At 40.2% G+C, this 25,762-nt stretch overlaps 1 long non-coding RNA gene across 2 annotated transcripts in view; it reads left to right on the plus strand.

The window, feature by feature from the left end:
• LOC136325954 (uncharacterized) overlaps positions 1 to 25,762 on the plus strand; it is a 332,973-nt gene that overhangs the window by 268,012 nt on the left and 39,199 nt on the right. For both annotated transcript variants that reach the window (XR_010729336.1, XR_010729335.1), the window contains exon 3: positions 18,911 to 19,016. This is a non-coding gene — a long non-coding RNA (uncharacterized lncRNA). The remainder of the gene's footprint in view (positions 1 to 18,910; positions 19,017 to 25,762) is intronic.

Raw genomic sequence — 25,762 nt, forward strand, 5'->3', positions numbered from 1 at the left:
TGGAGAGGGCTGCCCAGCTCCCCGGAGCGAACGGCAGCAGGGAGAGACTCGCTTGGCGGGAAGTGAGTTTAGCAGAGGGGGAAGGGTCCTGAGCCCCAGGAACAAAGCCCCAGCCTGTAGCCCCAGAGCCCAGAAGAGGCGTAAGGACAGTATTTAGCTGGAAACAAGTCAAGATACTGTTTTTGTAAAAGAGTCTGATTTCTCAGACCCAGGATCCTTCTTAAAGGGACCGCGCAGAACATCTCTCTCGTAACCACCCACCCGGGGCTCCTGGGGACAGGGGGAGAGAGGAGAGGACCAGAGTAACAGGAAGAGAGTGTAATCTAGGAGGCACAAGGAGAAGCATTTTGGGAGATAGCCACCCTAACCCCTGGGACGAGTCACCCCCCAAAGCTGAAGTGAATATTCCCCTGGAAACAGCAATACCAGCAAAGGGAAGCAGGAGAACAGCCAAACAAGCTCCCCTGCGGCATTCAGAGCAGAGTCACATAGAAGGAGGGAGCTTTTGGGTCTACAGTAGTGAGTCTTAGGGTCCGAGATGCAACGCCCCCACCCACGCGGCTGAGGGCGCGCCGGAGGGCAGGCGGCAGCGGGAGACAAAAGCGCGGTTCTTCTGGCAGGGGCGGAAGCCAGCTGGCCACCACTGAGCTCAGGTGTGAGCTCAATCTTGCCCGGCTGGGGAGAAGGTGGTGTGCAAAAGCGGTCAAGCTCAGCTGCAGGCAGCCTGTAATCCAGCCTGTGGGGGGGGGGGGGGAAGGGCGGGAACCTCGGAAAGGGTGGAGACCAGCCCCTGAGCAAGGGCAGAGGAGCACAGCCTTGCCCCACCCGTGCAACCCAGGCTTGCAGTCTGACTTGGTAGCCGACTCCTTCTGTGGGGGTGGAGCCAAAAACCCAGTAGAGGCGGAGTTCCGCTACTGAACTGAGCTTGGGAACGCAGTCCTGCCCGGCTGTAGAGCTAAGGCTAGCAGCCGTTCCTCGAGTGGGCTCCTCCTGCAAGGGCAGGGCGAAAGCCCGGAAACAGGCGGAGACCCACAGCTGAGCAAAGGTGCTCGCCAGTGCCCTCAGGACCGAGCATAACGTCACACACGGGAGCGGGGCAAAGGCCAAGGCCACCAACGCTCGTGCTCCCGAGCACGTGATCACAGCCACTCCCGTGAAGAGAAAATGCGGAGGCAGAGAAATACAACACAAATAAACCAAGAGAAATCCCCAGAAAAGGACCTAAGTGAATCAGATATAACCAAATTACCAGATGCAGAGTTTAAAATAACGATTGTTAGGATGCTCAAAGATATCAGAACAACCATAGATGGCCATTATGAAAACCTAAATAAAAAGATAACAAATAAAAAAAAGGACATTGAAATAATAAAAAAGAATCAGTCAGAAATGACAAATACAATATCTAAAATAAAGAATACAATGGAAGGAATTAAAAGCAGGATGGATGAAGCAGAGAATCGAATCAGTGAGTTAGAGGACACAATAAATAAAGGCACGGAAGCAGAGCAGAAAAAAGAAAAGAGACTCAAAAAGTCTGAGGAAACTCTAAGAGAGCTCTGTGACAACATGAAGAGAAATAACATCCACATCATAGGGGTTCCTGAAGAAGAAGAGAAAGAACAAGGGATAGAGGCTTTGTTCAAACATATTATAGTGGAAAACTTCCCCCAATTAAGGCAGGAAAACATTACACATGTTCAGGAAGTACAGAGAACTCCATTAAGGAGAAACCCAAAGAAACCAACACCAAGACACATCATAATTAAATACCAAAGCTAAATGATAAAGAGAAAATATTAAAAGCTGATAGAGAAAAAAAGACTATCACCTACAAAGGAGCCCCCATAAGGATAACTTCTGACTTCTCAACAGAAACACTTGAGGCCAGAAGGGAATGGCAAGAAATATTCAAAGTAATGCAGAACAAGAACCTACAACCAAGACTACTTTATCCAGCAAGGCTATCATTTAAAATTGAAGGAGAAATAAAAAGCTTTACAGACAAAAAAAACCTCAAGGAATTCACTGCTACCAAACCAAGGCTGCATTTCTTTTGCCCATTTTTTGATTGGATTGTTTGTCTTTCTGGTGTAGAGATCTACAAGTTCTTTATAAATTTTGGTTATTAACCCCTTATCAGACGTACTGACAAGACATTTTGAAGTCAACTGATTCTGAATGTGACTTAGTCCAAGCAGAAACTGCTGGATGGGCTACAGAACCGAGCATCATGAACCCAGGGGCGGGATTCAAATACTTTAACAACTGGTTCTCCACTCTAATGACCATTTTAATTATATTAAAAAAAAATGGTATACCAAAGGTAGTTTATTATTTTATGCATTTAATACTTACATAAGAACAATAAAAGAGGTACACAAAACTAGATTATGTTATAAGAAAGTTTTAAAATATTAATGAAAAAATAATAATACCTGACCAAAAAAAACATTAAAACTGTATTTAAGATATTTCCATATTGCTCCTTTATTGGCGTCCTCACTTGCAATTTTTTTCACCTATGTACGGAATGAACATTATTACTACAGGTGCTTAGAATATGCTGTTGCACAGATGAACGTCAAAAAAGAGTTCCTTAAGGAATGTAAATTTGTGGTTTCCACATTGGGCAGCTGCCGAGGTGCCCACCTTAGAGGGAACACTGATGACAAGTGCCATTTTAACAACTAGTTCACCGAACTCAACAAAAAATTAGGTTTTGGGTCTACCAAACCAGTGCAAACCATCTGAATCCCATCGCTACATGAACCCCTAAGAGCAGCTCTAGCAAATGACCTGACTCAGCCACTCTGCACAGTCCACAACCTAAGAGGTCTACACCTTTCAGTACACACCCATTTTCTCTATTTAGTAACAAATAATAAGTTATTCAAGCGTTTGATTACCTTAGGGCATAACAGGTTCACCCATGGAGCCTAGGAGTTAGTAAAAAAGAAAGGAGAAAAGTCATACCTGTACTCCCTTTTTTAAAGCACATGGTGTGTCCCGTGTAATGAGATAGCATACCAAGAAATGAATGGCTGTCATATTTATCTGTACAGAAGACCCAGCCTCAAATTTTTTTTAAAGTTTCTATTGAGAGAATGACTGGTTTCTCTTCTCAACGGAAGACCGTGTCTGTTCTGTTGGAGGAGCATGGACCCCCAGTATTTGGGGAGGGAGGAAGGGATGAAGAACTGTTGACTGAGCACACAGTTCCCACTCCACATGGCACAGGAAGCTTACAATGAAGTGGGGGAAAGAGAAGTCACCTGCAGCAGCACCGTCTCCAGGACATGTCTCCAAGTTCTCACAAGGCTGTGCCTCTGAGCCTCCTTACACACTTGATCTTGGTTTCTCTGTCCTAACTTCCTATTCTCTCTTGCATCTTCTTTAGTCTTTGTGATGGGCTCCTCTTCCCTTGTCTAGCTCTTCAATATTGATATTCATTGACATTTGGCCCATGGTCTTTTGCTCTTGGGGCCACTGTAAGTAGGTAATGTTAAACACTCTGGGGTCATCAGTTATCACCTATTTGATGGTAATTTCCAACTCTGTATCTCAAGACAGATATTGCTAAAGCTCCAGATGCACGTATCCAACTTCCCTCTGGTCATCTCCATGTCGAAATCTTATTACTCAACATGTCCAAAACTGAATGCACGAGATGCCCATTCAACTACTTCCTTCCTTTTGGATTCCCCATCCTAGGGACCCTATCTCTCCACCCCAGTGCATCCAGTAGCCAATTCTTTCTTCCTCACTGCCTCCCCTCTTCATACAAATCGTGAATAACTCTTTAATCCATCTCACTTTTCTCTGGCCCCACAACCATTACCCAGGTTAACCACCACTCTTGCTTTCCTGCAATAGTTCCTTCTCCACACCACAACCACCATGATATTTCTAAAAGAATGAGAGAGAGAGAGAGAGAGAGAGAGAGAGAGAGAGAGAGAGAGAGAGAGAAGGGAGAGAAATGAGAAAGAAAGAAGGAGAAAACTTTGGTTACAATAATCTTCCTATAAAACTCTTTCTCTGAATCTTCAACTACCTTCGGATAAATTCTGGTTCCTTAGTCTGGCTGCCAGGGGTAGTGGCAGGCTCTGCCCACTTTTACTTGCCACTTTCTTGGTCAATCTTTAATGTCTAGTAACACAAAACTATCTAGCGGTTCTTCAGTGGGTTTTCTTTCAGCCCCAGGCTTGGGGTTAGGCTCTTTGGCTTGAAACACTTTCACCATTGCCTGGTTCACTCTCCCTTGTCTCAGTGTAGAGTCTTGTCTCCCTCAAGGTCTCAGTGTAGAGCTCCCACCTCCGCTGGCCTCCCTCCACCACCCACCCCTGCCATCTAGGTTAGAGCCCACCCCATGGGCTCCAATGGCACTTTGTCCTCTCCCTCTGGGACAGTGTAGAGAGGAACACCACCAATAAAAGCAAGAATTGACTGTAGCAACCTTCAGACACGAGGGCACTGGTACAGTTCATCATAGGGGAGGTAGCTCTTTGTCAAAGAATCTGTTCAGAAATGTCCTGGCTGTGAAGCATGCTCTGTGCACACCCATCTGCACATCTGAAATTGCTGAGCCTACTTGAGGAGGAGAGAGCTAACAGAGAGCCACGTCGGATTGCCCAGGAAACCCAACAGGGTTTTAGGGTTTGGAGACTGCCATGCTACAAAACCAGTGTTTGCAAAGAGCAAGAGGATGGAGCATCAGGCAGCAAGCCAGAGCTGAGTGGACTTCCAAGATGACATTCAGTTAAGTCTGTATGTACCTGTGCTGAGCCATTCTCCAGACTCCTATTCTCCTCCATGAATTCCCTTTAGTAACCCTTTAATAAAACTGTGCTGCAAAGATATCTTATAGATGGTCCTGGGAAGGGGGCTGGCAGGGTAGGTAGGGTGTTTTTGGCAAATGAGTTTGTAAAATTTGTATTTTTTTAGTTTGCTCACTTGTAGTGTTAAAAAACGGTGCTGGGCAGCACCAGGTATGTGATCTGTGAAATTGCAAATTATCTTCCCGCTTGGGAAGGGCCACTTTCTTGCTAATGTTTGCTGAGGAGAGGTTTCCCTGCCAGAAAGTTTGTGAAGAGAGAGAGAAGCCATGTTGGCAGGGAGAACAGAAAGAAAGAAGGTGTGCAGATGGGGAACAGAGGTGGGGGGCTTTTGTGAGCACCGCGGAGATTGGGGAGGGCCTTTGATTCTAGGAAAAATCAGAGAAGATTCTCCTGATTGTGGAACTGGAGAATGTGTCAGGGCTTTGTGAGCTCTGTATGAAAGGGAAGTGTTTTCTCTATGTGTTTGCTCATCGGCTGGTGTGAGACTTTAATAAAAGAATGGCCCACCATTTTTTGGCTCCACTGTTTCTTTACCATCTGTCCGAATCTGATGAGAACCTGCATGTGAAAGGCCATGATAGCAGCAGCTACTTGGCCATACACAGGGGTTTCCAAGTAGCCAAAGGAATCGTATGGTATTTCATGCAGGAGTTGCTGTGGGCAGAGGGTAAAGACTACCATGTCCAGAATTAGGTTTAGGGTGGGACGTTTGCTGTGGTACTGACTAAATACTCAACATCTGCCCACTACCCCTTACCCCCAAAGACTTTTTAACGCTGAACCAGACTTCCCACTGCTTCTGGGATGGAGACTGAATCTGTCCATTTAATAATAGAGTAAAGGGTCACAGTAGAAAGCTGGAGAACTTGAGGCTTTGGAATCACATCAGTACCTACCTCACATATTGTTGTCTGTTTACAAGCAAGTATGGGGCTTGATTGATCCTACAGTCATGTGGGTAGGCTCTGAAGTCATACTGCTGATTGTCAACCCCTGGTTCTGCCACTTACTGGTTGTGTAGCACTGGGAAAGTTATCTAACCTCTGTGCACTGCATCATTATCTAAGCTGGAGATGAAATGGCGCCTACCTATCCCATGGGGTTATGTATGTCATATCTTTGAACAGTGCCTGGCAAGTTCAGGGTTGACATCTGCCCTGTGTACTGTCATATCCTTAATGCCTAGCACAGTGTTGGGCACATAGTAGGTGCTTGTCATAATTGATTGAGTTCATTAGTAAGTAAATACTTTTCATATCATTCCTTCTGCTTGAAGAAATGTGAGAAAAATCCCCATCTTTTGTTTTGGGTCTCAGGTATATCAGGACTGGTTCATGAAAAGCCCTCTTTTTCTTTCCTCCCTCCCTCCCTCCCTCCCTCCCTCCCTCCCTCCCTTCTTTTCTCCCTCCCTTCTTTTCTCCCTCCCTTCTTCCCTCCCCTTCTTTTTAGTGAGAGGAGGGGAGATACAGAGACAGACTCCTGCATGCGTCAGGACTGGGATCCACCCGGCAACCTCCATCTGCAGCTGATATTCAAACCAATCAAGCCACTAGCTAAGAGAGGGTAAGAGAGAGAGAGAGAAAAGGGAGAGAAGGAGGGGAAGAAAAGCAGATGGTCACTTCTCATGTGTGTCCTGACTGGGGATCAAACCCGGGATGTCCACACACTGAGCCAATGTTCTATCCACTGAGCAAACCAACCAGGGCTCTTTTTTTACATCTTCAATCCCTATTCCCACCACCTTTATCCCCACAAAGACTCATTATAATAGGTTCAATATATATTTCTGTGTGTGTTTGTGTATATCTTTAAAGGTATATATGCATAAAGATATGTATATATGTAATTTTATATTTCTATAATATACACATGATAAATATTTTTATAAATTTTATATATATACTCTATTATATATATATAGTGTCACCAACTTCGGTGCTGGCAAAGGGGAACTAAATAATCCAAAGTGCAGGGGTGCTGAGACTATAGATGTCCTGCCTCTGGGCCCCGCGCTGAGACCCAGCAAGCCTCAGACCAGGGCCTCACCAGATCCACTCTGAGTGGCAGCTTCCCTGTTTCTATTGCCTAGAGTTTGTAGGCTCAGAATCCAGAATTATTCCAAATCTCCCTGGAGTAAAGTCAGCCCAGATCAATGGCTTCTTCCTTCAAAACAAAGACTTGGAGGACCCCTCCCTCACTACTTCCTGTTTTTGTTTCTCAGGAAAAACTTTGCATATCTGAAGCCCCTTTCATTCCTGAAGCAGAGGTTGGCCAACCACACCTGCCTCTTTGCAATGGTCACATCAGCTTGTAGAGATGTTGCTGTGGATGTTTCTTCATGAGCTGGGCTTTATTCACAGCCCAAGATTCGGACCACACCTACAGGCGAATGCAGAGCATTGCCTTCTCTGTTCCCTGCCTTCCTTTCCTGCCTAAGCTTTCCATGCAAAATGAGTCTGTGGTTTCAAGCCAACGGTCTAGCTTCCACTCGAGCAGATGGGGACAGACTCTAAACAAACCCACAAGGCCCATCTGGAAGCCTTATTGTCGAGGACTAGATGATTGTCACCTACAAATTAAGCTCTACTAATTTTATTAATCCCTCCTAAGCAAATTATCAGCCACTCATTTGGGATTCATAAAGTATTGCCTTCAGATTCATTACTTAATATTTGAGAATATAAATCAATTAATGATAGTATAGGGCTGTTGGGCAGATAAAATATATTATGCTCACTTTGTTAAAGATGGCACTGCCCATGTGGAAGCCCATTGCCCAGGTGATATTAATGTGTATTGGGGGCAAGCTGTGGGCAGGCAGGAACCTTATAGCCTGGGGCTTGGTTTTAGGACTAAGCCTTTCCCACCCTTTTTGATGTGGGTGGTGCAATCCCATCATGTCTCAGATAAGTGATTTTGTATTAGAGACTTCCTCATTTTGTATATTGGATTAAAGGTTTTGATTTCTGCACTATAAAGTGGGGCAGACCGGGAGCTTGCTCTCTCGGTTTCTGAGATTAGCATTATAGCAGAGAGCAGATAAAGGCCATGTGGAGGAGAGGAGAAGCAGTCTAGATGGCGGAGTGCTAAAGGAGAAGCCAGTTAGTGCAGAGTTTGTGCAGAGAGAAGGAGATGGGGAACAAAGGAGAATGAGGCTGGTGAGGTAGACACCTTTGATTCTAGGAAACTCGGATAAGTCAGTAGCTTTGTGAGCACTTGTTGGGCAGATAAAATGTATTATGCTCACTTTGTTAAAGATTACGTTGCCCATGAGGAGGCCGTCACCCAGGTGATATTAATGTGTGTTGAGAATCCTTGTAGCCTGGGGCTTGGTTTTGGGATTAAGCCTTTCCCACCCTTTTGATGTGGGGTGGTACAATCCAATCATGCCTCAGAGAAGTGACTTTGTATTAGAGACTTCCCTATTTTGTATATTGGATTAGAGGTTGTGAAGCTACACTATAAAATAGGGGCAGAACGGGGGCTTGCGCGCTCTTGGTTCCTGGGATGATTAGAGGAGAGAGTAGAGCCAGCAGCAGAAGGAGGCCACGTGGAGTAGGCCAGGAGAAGCAGCCAAGATGGTGGAGTGCTGAGTGAGATGCCAGTTAATGTAGAGTTTGTATCTGGGATAAGGAAGGAGATGGGGAACTGAGGAGAATAAGGCTGGTGAGCTAGAAACCTTTGATTCTAGGAAACTCGGATAAGTCAGTGGCTTTGTGAGCACTGAGTGTGACTGGGTTTTGGAGCCCAGTGTGTATTTTTACTTGCCCGCCGGGTGCAAGCTAGGATTAAAGGCTATGGCCCACCAGTTTTTGGCTCCGTTGTTTCTTTACCGACTGTCCGAATCCAATGCAAACCTGCATGGGCCAGGCGGCTGCCGTGATGGTGGTCCTGGCCCTGGCTTCTGGCTTTACAGCACTGAAAGAGTGGGTTTTGGAGCCCAGTGTATGTTTTACTTGCCTGCCAGGTGCAAGTTAGGATTAAAGCTAATGGCCCACCAGTTCATGGCTCTGTTGTTTCATTACCATCTGTCCGAATCCAATGTGAACTTGCATGGGTCAGGCAGCTGTGATGGTGGCCATGGCTACTGGCTTTACAGAGGCTCTAACCTTTTAGGGAAATAACTCCCCAACTAGTCTACTGACGGGAATCTCAGAAAAGGGACATGGTTTATGCATTAAAATAGAAATGTGGGGTCTTAAATATTTCAAATATGCTAATGTACCTGAGAATCCCTCAGGAGAAATATGACTAACAGAGGGACTGGTCAAGACTGTGACTCGAGGCCAGGACTGTGCCTAAATGAGGAAGCACAGATGGCATTTTAGAATTGGGTTTCTTACACTGAGGGAAACATGAAAAAAGGCATATTCTACTTCAGAGTGGAGGGGCTGAGCAACGAGGCTGCTAGTGAACGCAGGGGGAGAGGCCAGGAGGGTCAGGAAACAAGATTCTTCTTGGTAGGGGGAAGTTACCTGTGTCCCATGACCCTGTGCTTGTGACTTAACATCACTGAGTGTAACCTGGCCCTAGAATTTTTTTGTGCAAAATTCTGTAGAGACTGTGCTTCCCCAAATACAATGAGGGAAAAAGGCTGTTGCTGACAAAGAATAAAGAATAGAAAAATCATGACTTAAAAAGAAAATAACCCCCTTTTGATGAAGCCCACAGGTGGTATCTATTGAAAGAGTAACCAAAAGCTGGGACAAGAAAAGAAGCCAAATGTAGTCCCTCTGGAGGCAGGAGAGCGTGTGGGGAATGGTCCTGTTGTCCCTCACCTGGGAGGAGAAACAGAAAATCTGTGGGATGAGAAGGCAGTACAGGAAAGGACAACCTTGTGCCATCTTTCCTTCCCAAGGCACAGATTCTCTTTGAAGGAAGAAGCAAGAGCTGAAATGTTTCTGCTAACAAAGGAATGGTTTTGTTCAGACCCAGAATTTCACTTCCAGTTTGATGCTGCTTTTGTGAAGGAGCCTCCTCTGGACCACTCAGTTTACCTCAACACACGCTTGTTGTGTGCTAGATGCTGGACATGCCCCATCTCTTTCTTTATTTTTCTTTTCTTTCAATTACAGTTTAACTTCAGTGTTGTTTTGTATGAGCTTCAGGTGTACAGCACAGCAGTTAGACAGTCATATACTTTACAGAGTGTCCCCCCTGACATTTCCAGCACACAGCAGGCATGGCACATTGCCATGACAATATTATCGACTGTGTTTCCTATCCTGTATTTTATATCCCCATGACTGTTTTGTGGAGCCCCAACTTTTTGAAGTCTATAGTCTATCAAGGGCCTCTCTGCTTGAAGAAAGTTGGTGAGTAAAGCTTCCTGGTTTTGCCTTTCTCAAAGTATTCCCCATGTAATGGGTTCCCAGGGAACTTTTCCTCAAGGCTGCTGGGATCACTGCAGCCCAACCCCAGTGAAGTTAGTTACCTACTTGGGTAGGTTGTCAGTTGAGAATGTTTTCTATTCTCTCTCTTTTTCTCTCTGGCAGTGATACAAGTTAGTGCAATGTTGTAAGCCAATAATACCACGACCTTGGGATCCAGAAGAAAATTCTAAATCAGTTCAAATGAGGATATATGTGGCCTGACCTTGTAAAATGATTCTTTCTCTACACTGTGACCTTCTGATTGCATCATTGCTGTTGTTTTTTCATGAATGGAAAGGAGTTGCCTCACTCTATAGTCACAGCATTATCTTATCAAGTGACTAACTGCTTGAAAGAAACTTAAATTCACACAGAAGTTAAACAAGAAATTGGAAGGATTACTGAGAAGGCTCATGGGTATGAAAATGAGGCTGTGACAAGTTGGCTTTGCCTGCTGCTTCTTCACTGTGTCCTTACATAGAATTCTTGAGAACTCCCAACTTTAGCCAAAGGAACGGCTATCCCTTCATTTTTTAGGATTGCTGTGTCCTCCAGGGCACTCTACGGGTCCCCTCCTTTATCCATGGTGAGTCCACCAGTGTTTCTCCAGACTCAACTCAAATGCACAACCTCTAAGGAGGAAGAACAAGTCATTCCCGTGTCCGAGTTGTTCACACCATTACGATACCATTTGTCATGCTCAGTTGGAATCGTTCATGCATGAATCTCTCCTACCAAAGTGTGAGCATGTCCACAGAAAGAGACTTGTCTTGGTTCCTTTTGAGAAATTCCCCCTCTTCTCCCTCATAGAACAAAACATGAGTTTAGTTCACTTTGTGGAATAAAGAAATGAAACTTGGGGACAGTACTTAACAACTTCATGTACAATGATAATAGGCATTTGGATAGTACTTTAAGAGCCTGTGGGGTGTATTTAGATGAATTATCATATTTGGTTCTCAGAATCTGTAAGGTAAGGCAGATATTATTAGCACCCTGTTTTTACAGGGGCCAACATTCAGAGTAAGGGGAAGAGAATTTTCCACTTCACACAAAACTAGTAAGAATGGGATGGGGACATGAACCTAGATATTCTGATTACAGGTACAGTGCCCATGAGTCACACTGGGAACTCTGGAAGATAAAAGGAAATATCTGAAGGAGGGGACTTGGCTCTGAGATTTGTTCCAGAATGGAATGATTTCAACCTGGACTCACGAAACATGGTCCAGCACTTTCCAGGAAGATCAGGCAGCTCCCTTTTGTTTTGTCAGAGCAGCTTAGCATTTTGAAGCTAAGGATTTTGGAGCAGCTATATTTGAGGCAACAAAGGGGAGGCCTGTGAGGGAGAGAACATGAAAAGAGAACTACAATCCAGACTACCCTTGGAAGGCTTTGGGTGAGAGAGCTGTTTGGTAATGATCAAAGGCAGAGAGACAATTCAACTAGGAAAAAGAAATAAAAGTCATCCAAATTAGAAAGTAAGAAATAAAATGAGCTCTGTTCATCAATGTGATGATCCTATAGGTAGAAAATTCTAAAGATGATACATATATACACACCTATTAAGAGACAATTAGGCCCTGGCTGTTTGGCTCAGCGGTAGAGTGTTGGCCCGGCGTGTGGAAGCCCTGGGTTTGATTCCTGGTCAGGGCACACAAGAGAAGCTCCCATCTGCTTCTCCACCCCTCCCCCTCTCCTTTCTCTCTGTCTCTCTCTTTCCCTCCCGCAGCCAAGACTCCATTGGAGCAAAGTTGGCCCGGGTGCTGAGGATGGCTCCATGGCCTCCGCCTCAGGCTCCGATTGCAGCAGAGCAATGCCCTAGAGGGTCCAAGCATTGCCCCCTGGTGAGCATGCCAGGTGGATCCTGGGTGGGCAAATGCAGGAGTCTATCTTGCCCACCCCCCACTTCTCACTTTGGAAAAGTACCCCAAAAAAGACAATCAGTAAATTCAGGAAAGTTCTAGATACAAAACACACAAAAATAATTTGCTTTTCTACATACTAATAGTGAATAATTCAAAAAGGAAACTAAGACAACAACTCCACTTACAATAGCACCAAAAGGAATAAAATACTTATGGATGAATTTAAAGAGACTAAAGATTCATACACTGAAAACTATAAAACATTTACTGATAGGAGTGAAAGAACACAGTTTTAAAAATCCCATGTTTATAGATTGGAAGACCTAATTTTGGGATGACAATACTACCCAACTTGACTTACAGGTTCAATGCATTCCCTCTCAAAAACCCAATGGCATTTTTTTGCAAAAATAGAAGAACCCGTCTTAAAATTCATATGAAACATTAACGACCTCACATAGCCAAAACAATCTGGAAAATGAAGAAAAACAGTTGAACTCACAATTTATGAGTTTGAAAGATATGACAAAACTATAGTCATCGAAATCGTGTGGTACTGGCATAAGGAACGAAATGCTGCATAGAAAAAAGAAACAGAATAGAGTCCCAAAATAAACTCTTGCATCCATCATTTTCTTTTTTAACAGAGACAGAGACAGAGAGAGAGTCAGAGAGAGGGATAGACAGAGACAGACAGACAGGAATGGAGAGATGAGAAGCATCAATCATTAGTTTTTCATTACGCATTGCGACACCTTAGTTATTCATTGATTGCTTTCTCATATGTGCCTTGACCGCGGGCCTTCAGCAGACCGAGTAACCCCTTGCTCAAGCCAGTGACCTTGGGTCCAAGCTGGTGAGCTTTTGCTCAAACCAGATGAGCCCGTGCTCAAGCTGGCGACCTCGGGGTCTCGAACCTGGGTCCTTCCGCATCCCAGTCCGACGCTCTATCCACTGCGCCACCGCCTGGTCAGGCGCATTCATCATATTTTATGGCAAGACCATTCAATAGAGAAAGAACAGTTTTTTCCATGAACAATGCTGGGAAAACTGGCTGTCCACCTGCCAAACAATACTTAGCTTATGCCATATGCAAAAGTTAAATCAAATGGACTTAGCACCTGAATGTAAATGACAATTCTAGAAAAGAACATAGGGGGGAATCTTTATGACACTCAATTGAGCAATGATTTCTTGGGTATGACACCAAAATCCCAGGAAGAAAAGAAAAAAAAAAAGATAATTGGACATCCTCAAAATTATAAACTATTCTATATCAAAAGAAGCTATCAACAGAGTGAAAGAGTAACCCCTCAGAATAAGAGAAAATATTTGCAAAGCATATATTTATCTAGTAAGAGATTAATATCCAGAATATATAAAGAACTCCTATGACCTAACAAGCAAACCAATCCAAAAATAGGCAAAGGACACAGGTAGACATTTTTCCAAAGAGGATATAATGTACAAATGGCCAATAAGTACATGAAAATATGTTCACATCACTGGCCATTATAGAAGTATAAATCAAAACAACTGAGATACCACTTCATACCCTTTAGGATATTTACTAGAGCCCCCAAGAAAAAGAAAAAGTATTGGTGAGGATATGGAGAAATTGGAACCCTTGTGCCTAGCTGGTGAAAATGTAAAATGGTGCAGCTACTGTGGAAAACAGTTTGGTAGTTCCTAAAAAGTTAAACATATGGTTTAACTTTTGGTTCTCAGTTGGTTAGAGCATTGTCCCGCTACACCAAGATTGTGGATTCAATCCCTGGTCAGGACACATACAAGAATCAACCAATGAATGCATAAATAAGTGGAACAACAAATCGACGCTCCTCTCTCTATCTATCTCTCTTTCTACCTCTCTCTCTTTCTCTAAAGTCAATAAATTTTTTTAAAAATTTAGGTTAAACATAGAATTACCATTTGACCCAGCAATTCTACTCCTAGACACATACCCAAAAGAATGAATGCAGGTGTTCAAACATATTTGTATACCAATTTTATGGAAACATTATTCACAATAGTCAGTAAATGGAAACATCCCAAGTGTCTATCAACAGATAAATGAGTAAAATAAATAAAAATGTGGTCCATACACACAATGGAATGTTATTCAGCCTTTAAAAGGGATGAAATTCTAATATATGCTAAAATAGGGGTTGGGAACCTTTTTGGCTGAGCGAGCCATGAACGCCACATATTTTAAAATGTAATTTTGTGAGAGCCATACAACAACCCATGTATGTTATGCATTATCCAATAAAAATTTCGTGTTGTCCCGGAGGACAGCTGTGATTGGCTCCAGCCACCCGCAACCATGAACATGAGTGGTAGGAAATGAATGGATTGTAATACATGAGAACGTTTTATATTTTTAACGTTATTATTTTTTAAATTAAAGATTTGTCTGTGAGCCAGATGCGGCCATCAAAAGAGCCACATCTGGCTCGCGAGCCATAGGTTCCCGACCCCTGTGCTAAAATATGATGGAGCTTGAAAACATTATGTTAAATGAAATAAACTAGATGCTAAGGACCACACATTATATAATGCCATTTATATGAAATGGGACTTTATTAAAGGAAAGAGTGTGGGTGTTGAAAAAATTTTTGAATAGGAATCAATGGGAAAATCATGACCTTTGATGTTGCCTTTAGAGTAATGTTCTCTAGCTTTAATTATATCCAGACCAACCTACTATTGTGCCTGTATTTCCAGTAACTTATTATCATTTGAGCACCCTTAATTTTTTTTTTAATTTATTGATTTTAGAGAGAGAGAAACATTGATTTGTTGTTCCACTTACTTATGCATTCCTTGGTTGGTTCTTGTATGTGCCCCAACCAGGGATTGAGCCCACAACCTAGGCATATTGGAACAATGTTCTAACCAACTGAGCTACCTGGCCAGGGCTGGAATACATTTTTAAAGAGGGGATTTATAGTTTCTTTATAATCCCTAGTAGTTATAAAAGAGAATTTTCAATTTCTTACACTCTAATTTACCAGATGGTATCTTAATTTAGTGCACACATCCCTGCTCCTCTGTAGAACCCTAATTAACTGGACTTGGCTTTTGTCAGTTTGTTCATAATTACAAAGATCTGGAAAACAGTCACCTAAAATAGACTGGCAAATATTTTCGCAGCTCCTCTCTTGGGTTTTCTTCCTCCTCCTCACTTTTAATCAGTTCATCATGCCCTCCTTGAAGATAAAGGTTCATTTCTTACTGCCTTTTGATAACACCAAGGACTGAAAGTCCCATTTGTGAACCATTCAGGATGTTTGCATATGCTGCTTCCCCCCCACCCAACTAGTCGTGTTTCCATCAGAAGCTGGATGTGTATGTATACTTGTAAATCTCTAACAAAGTGTATTCTGCAGAAGTAATGGATACTTCTTGAAAATGTTATTCTGTGATAAAAATAAGTTGAGAAATAGTTGGAATAGATTTCTATTTGCAACATTAAAATGCAGGCTCCATCAGCCAAAGAATTATGTCTCTTATTCTCTGTGTGCCCTAAATGAATATTTCTTGAGTGAGTGAATTGCTTTTCAGAACCTTTGATAATCTCATTTCCATTGTCCACTTCCATAAAAAGAATGCTATGTCAAGCTTTCTAAACGTTTTTGACTGTGGAACTCTTCCCCCCCCCCCAAAAAAAAAAACTTAACAAAGCTGATGTTTCTTTGCACATGTTTCAGAGAATACTGTTAAAAAGCCTCCTAAATCAATTATTTGTAACTCTTATTATTGTGTCTATGAAATATTTGGATGGAAAAGAAACAAAAAATTCCTTGGACCATTAGTAAAAGTTGTCTTTCTGGCCAAATAAAATGATGTGTAAAAGTACTTTGATGTGTGTTAAGAGTAACCTGTAGGCTGTATTATTTCTATTACTAGTTTAAAATGAGCACTTAGAAATATTAAAACCTGGATAAATCTGAGTTTCTAAATAGCAAGGGATCTCACCAATATATTAGTGACTGCAAAAGCTCCTGGTTGGCAGACCCATGACCTCTGAGATGGGGAGCTTCTCTCCACCTACCTGTCACATTTTTGTGTTACTTTTTTCTTCATAATAATTGTATTGATATACTCACATACCATAAAATTCACTCATGTAAAGTATGAAGTCTTTAGTCTATTCGTAGAATTGTGCAGCCATCACCAAGATCTCATTTTAGAACGTTTTCATCCCACCAAACAAAACCTCCGTGCCCACTGGCTGTGGGACGCCCTCTCCCTGGGCCGAGGCAACCACTAACCTAGTTTCTGTCACTGCGGATTGGTCTATTCTGGGCATTCCATATAAATGGCATCATATAACATGGGGCCTTTAGGATTGGCTTCTTTCATTTAGTGTGTATTTATGATTTATCCACTTTATAATATGTATTGATACTTTATTCCTTTTTATGGCTAAATAATATTACACTGTATGGATAGACTACATTTGTTGACCCATTTTTCAGTTGATGAACATTTGAGTTGTTTCTACCTTTGGCTATTATGAACATCCATGCACACACTTCTGTGAGGACATGTTTTCAATTATCTTTGGGGGGGGTACCTGAAAATAAAATTGCTGAGTTATAGGGTAACTCTATAAATAGCGTGAGCAGCTGCCAAACAGTTTTCCTAAGTGGGCGGACCATTTTGCATTCCTATAGTTCTGTGTGAGGGTTCTGATTTCTCCATATCCTTGTCAACAGATGTTACTGTCTTTTTTGTTTTATCATCCTAGTGTGTGTGCAGTGATTGTTTTGCTTGACCTCACGTGGTGACTAATGACGTTAAGCATCTTTTCTTATGCTTGCTGTGTGTTTGTGTATCTTCATTGAAGAAGTATTTATCCAAATCTTCTGCCCTTTTTAAATTGGCTTATCTGGGGGTTATTTTCTAAATAAAAATCCTTCATCAGATACATAATTAACAAATATTTTCTTTCAGTGTGTGGGATTATCTTCATTCTCTTAATAATGTCCTTTAAAGTACAAAAGTATTAATTTTTTAAAGTTTCTAATTTTAATGAAATCCCACTTGTCCTTTTTTTTAAGGTTTTATTCATTTATTTTCCAGAGAGAGGAGAGAGAGGGGTGGGCTGAGCAAGAAGTAACAACTCATAGCTGCTTCACTATAGTTGTTCGGTGATTGCTTATTTTATGTGCCTTGACCAGCCAAGCCTAGGGTTTCGAACCAGCGACTTCAGTGTTTCAGGTCAACACTTGATCCACTGCACCACCACAGGCCAGGCCCCACTCACATTTTTTTTTCTTCATTTTGTCACTTGTGCTTTTGGTGTTATATCTAAGAAACAGTTGCCTAACTCAAGGTCACAAGAATTTACACCTAAGTTTTCTCCTGCAAACTTGATCGTTTTGGCTCCTATTTAGGTCTGTGATCCATTCTGAGTTCATTTTTGTATACCCCATCAGGGAGGGGTCCACCTTCATACTTTCCCATGTAAACATTCGGATGTCCCAGTACCATTTATTGAAAAGACTATTCTTTCTCATTATTAAATTATCTTGGAGCTGTTGTTGAAAAACTGTCGATCATAACTATAAAAGTTAATACCTGGACCCTCAATTATATTTCATTCATCTATATTTTTGCCCTTATGCCTTAGCACACTGTCTTACTTACTCTAACTTTGTAGTAAGGTTTGAAATAGGGAAGTACGAGTTTCCCAATTTTGTTTTGCTTTTCAAGGTTCTTTTGGCAATTCTGTGTCCCTTTTATTTCTATAAAATGTTAGGATCAGCTTATCAATTTCTGCATAAAATAATGTGGGACTTTAATAGGGATTGTCATGAGCCTGCAGATCACTATGGAGAGCATTGCTTTGTAACAATATTGTAAGTCTTCCCACGCATAAACATTGGATGTGTCTTTTTATTTATATAAATCTTTCATTTTTTCAAGTGCTTTATAGTTTCTTTGTATAATATTACACTTCTTAAACTTATTCCTAATTTTTTTATGGTAGTGTAAATGGAATTGTTTTCGAATTTCATTTTTGGATTATTCATTGATAACATATAGAAGTACAATTGATTTGTGTATATTGCTCTTGTATTCTTCAACCTTGCTGAACTCATTAGTTAGTTATAATAGGTTTTTTGTGTAGTCCTTAGGGTTGTCTGTACAAGATCAGGTCATCTTTGAGCAAAGATAATCATATTTCTTCTTTAATAATCTAATTTCTTTCATTTCCCTTTCTTGTCTAATTGCCCTGGCTAGAGTCCCCAGCAGAAACTCTAGAATTAAATAGAATTTGTGAAGGCGTCTTTTTCCTGATTTTAGGAAGAAAGCATTCAGTCGTTTACCATTAAATTTGAAGCTAGCTGTTGGATTCCTGTGGCTGCCTTTATCAGGTTGAGGAAGTTTCCTTTTATTCCTAGAACGTTGAGTGTTTTTATTATGACAGAGTGTTGATTTTGTGAAATGCTTCTTTGCATTAACTAAGATGATCACGTGGTTTTTGTTTTTTGTTCTATTAATATGATATATTACATTTTAAAAATATTCACATGTTCATACAATTTTGTGTTCCTGGGATAAATCTCTCTTGGTCATGGTGTATAATCCTTCTTATTTGTTGTTAGATTAATTTTGCTGGTATTTTGCTGAATATTTTTTTCATTTATATCCATAAGGGACATTAGTCTGCAGTTTTTTTGTGATCTTTTTTGTCTGATTTTCGTATCAGGGTGATACTGGAATGGGTGAATTGGAAAGTATTTTTTTCTTCTTCTTTTAAGGATATTTTGTGAAAGATAAGTATTGATTTTTTTGTTTTTTATTTTTATTTTTTTAGAGAGAGGCCGGGAGAGAGAGAGGGAGACAGAAACATCGAGCTGTTCGTGCATGTGCCCTGACTAGGGATCAAATAAGCAACCTCTGCACTTCGGATGACACTCCAGGTATTGATTTTTTTTAATGGACTTTTATTTACAAAAAGTTTTAAAATTACTAATACAGTCTCTTTATTTGTATAGGTTCATTCAGATACCCTGTTTCTGCTTCAGTTCACTTTGGTAATTTGTGTCCTAGGAATTTTAATTTAACCTAAGTTATAAATCTCGTTATTCAGAGATATATAGTGTTCCCTTGCAATCCTCATGTGAGTTTGCTAGTGTTGCCCCTCTTTATTTTTTGTATTAGTCTTGTAATTTGAGACTTCTGTCTTCTTCAGTTTTCTCTATTGTTTTCCTACTCTCTATTTCATTTATCTCTGCTCAGGTCTCTATTATTTTCTTCATTCTGCTTGCTTTGGGTTTAGTTTGCTCATTTATTTTTCCAGTAGCTGGGAAATATTTATTGAAAGCTTATGGTATGTTGGACACCAGCACTCTGCACTTCCAGCAGTAAACCAGACAGATGATATATTACTGATAAATGCCACAATTCACGTCAATCTGGATGACGTAAAAGAGAGCATTTGGGTGACAAAGGTGGAACTTATTAAGGCTATTACAGGTAAGCTGAGACTGGAATGGCAAGATGGTGCTAGGCTTGCAACAACCTGGAGAGTGATCCTGGGTGAGCCAATGTCTGGATTAAAGACCCTAAGGTGGGAACAAGCATGGTGACCAGTGGAACGTAGGAAAGCCACTATAGCTGGGGGGAAATGAGGGAAGGCAAAAGATTGTTGGCATTCAGGTGGAGAGATCAAGAGACTGTATGACATTGTCAGTCATGGTTGGGACTTGGATTCTAATCTCCATGCTACAAGAAGCCATTGGTATTTTTAAAATTATTTTTATTTTTATTTTGTTGCCCTGCTTTCAAGTGTCCCACTCAATGTATTACCCTCTATCTCCCACCCCATCATGCCCTCTGTGCCCCATGCAAAGTCTCTTTTCCATTCCCATTTCTCCCCGTCTGCCCTCCCTCCCCATACTTCCATTCCCCCTTCCCCTCATGTATATATAATTTGGCTAATCCCTTCACCTTATTTAATCCCCTCCCCTCTCCCACCTTGCCTCTGACAGCTGTCCATCTGTTCCCTGTGACCTTCCCTCTGTTTTTGTTTTGTCCCTCAGTTTATTGTGTTCATTACATTCCACATATAAGTGAGATCGTATGGTATTTGTCTTTCTCTGCCTGACTTATTTCACTTAGCATAATAATCTCCAGATCCATCCATGCCGTCATAAAAGGTAAGATTTCTTTCTTTTTCATGGCTGCATAGTATTCCATTGCATAAATGTACAACAGCTTTTTTAGCCACTTGTTCACTGATAGACATTTGGGCTGTTTCCAGACCTTGGCTATTGTAAACAATGCTGCAATGAACACGGGGTTGTATATCTTCTTTTGAATTAGTATTTTGAGATTCTTTTTTTTTTAATTAATTAATTTATTCATTTTAGAGAGGAGAGGGAGAGACAGAGAGAGAGAGAAAGGAGAGACAGAGAGAGAGAAGGGGGGGAGGAGCAGGAAGCATCAACTCCCATATGTGCCTTGACCAGGCAAGCCCAGGGTTTCAAACCGGCAACCTCAGCACTTCCAATCCAGGTCGACGCTTTATCCCACTGCACCACCACAGGTCAGGCTGTTTTGAGATTCTTATCATATATTCTTAGAAGTGGGATAACTAGGCCATAAAGCAGTTCATTTTTAATTTTTTGAGGAAATGCCATACTGTTTTCCACAATGGCTGCACAAGTCTGCATTCCAGCAGTTCAGGAAGGTTCCCTTTTCTCCACATCCTCACCAGCACTTGTTCATTAATTTGTTCATGAAAGCCATTCTGGTAGGTGTGTGGTGATATTTCATTGTAGTTTAATTTGCATTTCATATGCCTATTGGCCATTTGTATGTCCTCTTTGGAGAAGTGTTTATTCAGGTCCTTTGCCCATTTTTTAATTGGATTGTTTACCCTCCTGGAGTTGAGTTTTAGAAGTTCTTTATAAATTTTGGTTATTAACCCCTTATCAGACGTATCAGCGAGTATATTCTCCCATTGAGTGGTTGTCTCCTTTTATTTTGTTAGTGGTGTCTTCTGCTGTACAAAAGCCTTTTAGTTTGATATATTCCCATTTGTTTATTTTGTCCTTTATTTCACTTGCCCATGGAGATATATCAGCAAAAATGTTGCTACACAAGATGTCTGAGAGTTTACTGCTTATGTTTTCTTCCAAGATTTTTATGGTTTCACGATTTTAGTTTTTTTTCTGAGTTTCTGAAGGTAGAAGTTTAGATTATTGATTTGAGATCTTATGTTTTTAATATATACACTTACAGCTATAAATTTGTCTCTTTGAACTATTTTAGCTACATTCCATAAGTTTTTGCATACTGTGTTTTCATTTGAATTTATTTCAGTGTATTTTCTAACTTTCCTCATGATTTCTCTTTGACTCATTGGTTATTTAAGAGTATGTTTAATTTCCACATATTGTGAATTTCACAATTTTTTCTCAGTGTTTATTGCTACTATAATTCAAATGAGGTCAAATAAAAAAATTTGATTTGGAGCTATTGAAATTTACTTATCCTTATTTTTTATCATCTAGCATATGTCATGGCAAAAGTTTAATGGGCACTTGAGAAAAATCTATATTTTGCTGTTGTTTAGTGGAGCATTTTATAGATGTTAGTTCTAGTTGATTACAGTTTTGTTCAAGTCTTCTAATTCTTTGTTGCTATTTTGAAATTGAACCTTCCGATACTATTGTTTAGATCTCTATTTTTTGCTTTAACTTGGTCAGTTTTTGCTTTACTTATTTTGGAACTTTGTTGTTAGGTGTGATCCTGATAGATTGATGACTTTATCATTTAAAATATTGTTGTAACTATATGCCACCAAATACAACAATCTAGAAGAAATGGATAAATTCCTAGAACAATACAACCTTCCTAAACTGAGTCATGAAGAAGCAGAAAACCTAAACAGACCAATCAGCAGGGAGGAAATAGAAAAAACTATTAAAAACCTCCCCAAAAATAAAAGTCCAGGCCCAGACGGTTATACTAGTGAATTCTATCAAACATTCAAAGAAGACTTGGTTCCTATTCTACTCAAAGTCTTCCAAAAAATTGAAGAAGAAGCAATACTTCCAAACACATTTTATGAGGCCAACATAACCCTCATACCAAAACCTGGCAAGGATGGCACAAAGAAAGAAAACTACAGACCAATATCTCTAATGAATACAGATGCTAAAATACTAAACAAAATACTGGCAAATTGAATACAACAATATATTAAAAAAATAATACATCATGATCAAGTGGGATTCATCCCAGAATCTCAAGGATGGTTCAACATACGTAAAACGGTTAACGTAATACACCATATCAACAAAACAAAGAACAAAAACCACATGATCTTATCAATAGATGCAGAAAAGGCTTTTGATAAAATACAACACAATTTTATGTTTAAGACTCTCAACAAAATGGGTATAGAAGGAAAATATCTCAACATGATAAAGGCCATATATGATAAACCATCAGCCAACATCATATTAAATGCCGTAAAACTGAGGACTTTCCACCTTAAATCAGGAACAAGACAGGGGTGTCCACTCTCTCTACTCTTATTTAACGTGGTGCTAGAAGTTCTGGCCAGAGCAATCAGACAAGACAAAGAAATAAAAGGCATCCATATCGGAAAAGAAGAAGTAAAGGTATCACTTTTTGCTGATGATATGATCCTATACATCGAAAACCCAAAGGACTCCACAAAAAGATTACTAGAAACAATAAACCAATACAGTAAGGTCGCAGGATACAAAATCAACATACAAAAGTCCATAGCCTTTCTATATGCCAACAATGAAATATTAGAAAACGAACTCAAAAAAATAATCCCCTTCACGATTGCAACAAAAAAAATAAAATACCTAGGAATAAACATAACAAAGAATGTAAAGGACCTATATAATGAAAACTACAAGGCATTGCTAAGAGAAATAGAAAAAGACACAATGAAATGGAAAAATATTCCTTGTTCTTGGATAGGAAGAATAAATATAATTAAAATGGCCATATTACCCAAAGTAATATATAAATTTAATGCAATTCCCATCAAAATTCCTATGACATTTTTTAAAGAAATGGAACAAAAAATCATAAGATTTATATGGAACTATAAAAAACCCCGAATAGCTAAAGCAATCCTAAGGAAAAAGAATGAAGCTGGGGGCATTACAATACCTGACTTTAAACTATATTATAGGGCCACAATAATCAAAACTGTATGGTATTGGCAGAAAAATAGACACTCAGACCAATGGAACAGAATAGAAAGCCCAGAAATAAAACCACATATATATGGTCAAATAATCTTTGATAAGGGGGCCAACAACACAAAATGGAGAAAAGAAAGCCTCTTCAACAAATGGTGTTGGGAAAACTGGAAAGCCACATGCAAAAGAATGAAACTCGACTACAGCCTGTCCCCGTGTACTAAAATTAATTCAAAATGGATCAAAGACCTAAATATAAGATCTGAAACAATAAAGTACATAGAAGAAGACATAGGTACTAAACTCATGGACCTGGGTTTTAAAGAACATTTTATGAACTTGACTCCAATGGCAAGAGAAGTGAAGGCAAAGATAAATGAATGGGACTACATCAGAATAAAAAGTTTTTGCTCAGCAAGAGAAACTGATATCAAAATAAACAGACAGCCAACTAAATGGGAACTGATTTTTTCAAACAATAGCTCAGATAAGGGCCTAATATCCAAAATTTACAAAGAACTCATAAAACTCAACAACAAACAAACGAACAATCCAATAAAAAAATGGGAAGAGGACATGAACAGACACTTCTCCCAGGAAGAAATACAAATGGCCAACAGATATATGAAAAGATGCTCAGCTTCATTAGTTATTAGAGAAATGCAAATCAAAACTACAATGAGATACCACCTCACCCCTGTTAGATTAGCTATTATCAACAAGACGGGTAATAGCAAGTGTTGGAGAGGCTGTGGAGAAAAAGGAACCCTTATACACTGTTGGTGGGAATGTAAAGTAGTACAACCATTATGGAGGAAAGTATGGTGGTTCCTCAAAAAACTGAAAATAGAACTACCTTATGACCCAGCAATCCCTCTACTGGGTATATACCCCAAAACCTCAGAATCATTGATACGTAAAGACACATGTAGCCCCATGTTCATTGCAGCACTGTTCACAGTGGCCAAGACATGGAAACAACCAAAAAGCCCTTCAATAGAAGACTGGATAAAGAAGATGTGGCACATATACACTATGGAATACTACTCAGCCATAAGAAATGATGACATCAGATCATTTACAGCAAAATGGTGGGATCTTGATAACATTATAAGGAGTGAAATAAGCAAATCAGAAAAAAACGAGAACTACATGATTCCATACATTGGTGGAACATAAAAACGAGACTAAGAGACATGGACAAGAGAGTGGTGGTTACCAGGGGTGGGGGGAGGGAGGACGCAGGAGGGAGGGAGGGAGAGAGTTAGGGGGATGGGGAGGGGCACAGAGAAAACTAGACAGAGGGTGACGGAGGACAATTTGACTCTGGGTGAGGGGTATGCAACATAATTTAATGACAAGATAACCTAGACATGTTTTCTTTGAATATGTGTACCCTGAATTATTAATGTCATCCCATTAACATTAATAAAAATTTATTTAAAAAAAAAAAGGAAAAAAAAATATTGTTGTAACTATCTTTGCTTTAAAAATCTTACTTGTCTGATATTGTTTAGCCATCCAACTTTCTTCTGATTACTTTCTGATTTGTATGTTGTTTTTCATTTTTTTGAATTTAAGGCATGTTTCTTGTAGGCAACATACAAATTCATCATATTTTCTCATATATTCCACAAACGAGTACCTTTTGATTGGAGTTTTTCATCCACTTACATTTACTCTAATTACTTACAAGGTAGGATTTGTGTTTGCCATTTTGCTATTTGTTACACACGTAATTTCTACTGTACCAATTTTATGCCTTTGTTGTTTCTATTACTCTATGTTTTAAATTATTGTAATGGTAGTTGTTCTGGGGATTTAAAATTAGCAGTTTCACTTAAAATAACCTAGTTCAGTTTAATACTAACTTTATTTAAATAATATATAAAATCTTAGTTTCAATATATCTCTGCTCCCTCTCCCTTTGTTTGTGCTTTTATTTTATTTTATTTTATTTTAAAGTAAGGTTTTTTTATTTTTTCTTTTTATTTATTTATTTTTTTCCAGAAACAGAGAGTCAGAGGGATAGACAGGGACAGACAGACAGGAATGGAGACAGATGAGAAGCATCAATCATTAGTTTTTCGTTGCACATTGTGACTTCTTAGTTGTTCATTGATTGCTTTCTCATATGTGCCTTGACTGCGGGCCTTCAGCAGACTGAGTAACCCCTTGCTGGAGCCAGTGACCCTGGGTCCAAGCTGGTGAGCTTTTGCTCAAGCCAGATGAGCCCGCACTCAAGCTGGCAACCTCGGGGTCTCGAACCTGGGTCCTTCCACATCCCAGTCCAATGCTCTATCCACTGCGCCACCGCCTGGTCAGGCTGTGCTTTTATTTTTATACACATTATATACCTATACAGTCTGTCAGTTTTATATTTATTGCCTTATATAGTTATATATTAAATCAGATAAAGGAAGAAAAAAGTAGTAACGAAAATCTGTTTATACTATCTTTATACTGTGTAC

This window comes from Saccopteryx bilineata, chromosome 2 (assembly GCF_036850765.1).
Source record: "Saccopteryx bilineata isolate mSacBil1 chromosome 2, mSacBil1_pri_phased_curated, whole genome shotgun sequence".
Classification (NCBI taxonomy): Eukaryota; Metazoa; Chordata; class Mammalia; order Chiroptera; family Emballonuridae; genus Saccopteryx; species Saccopteryx bilineata.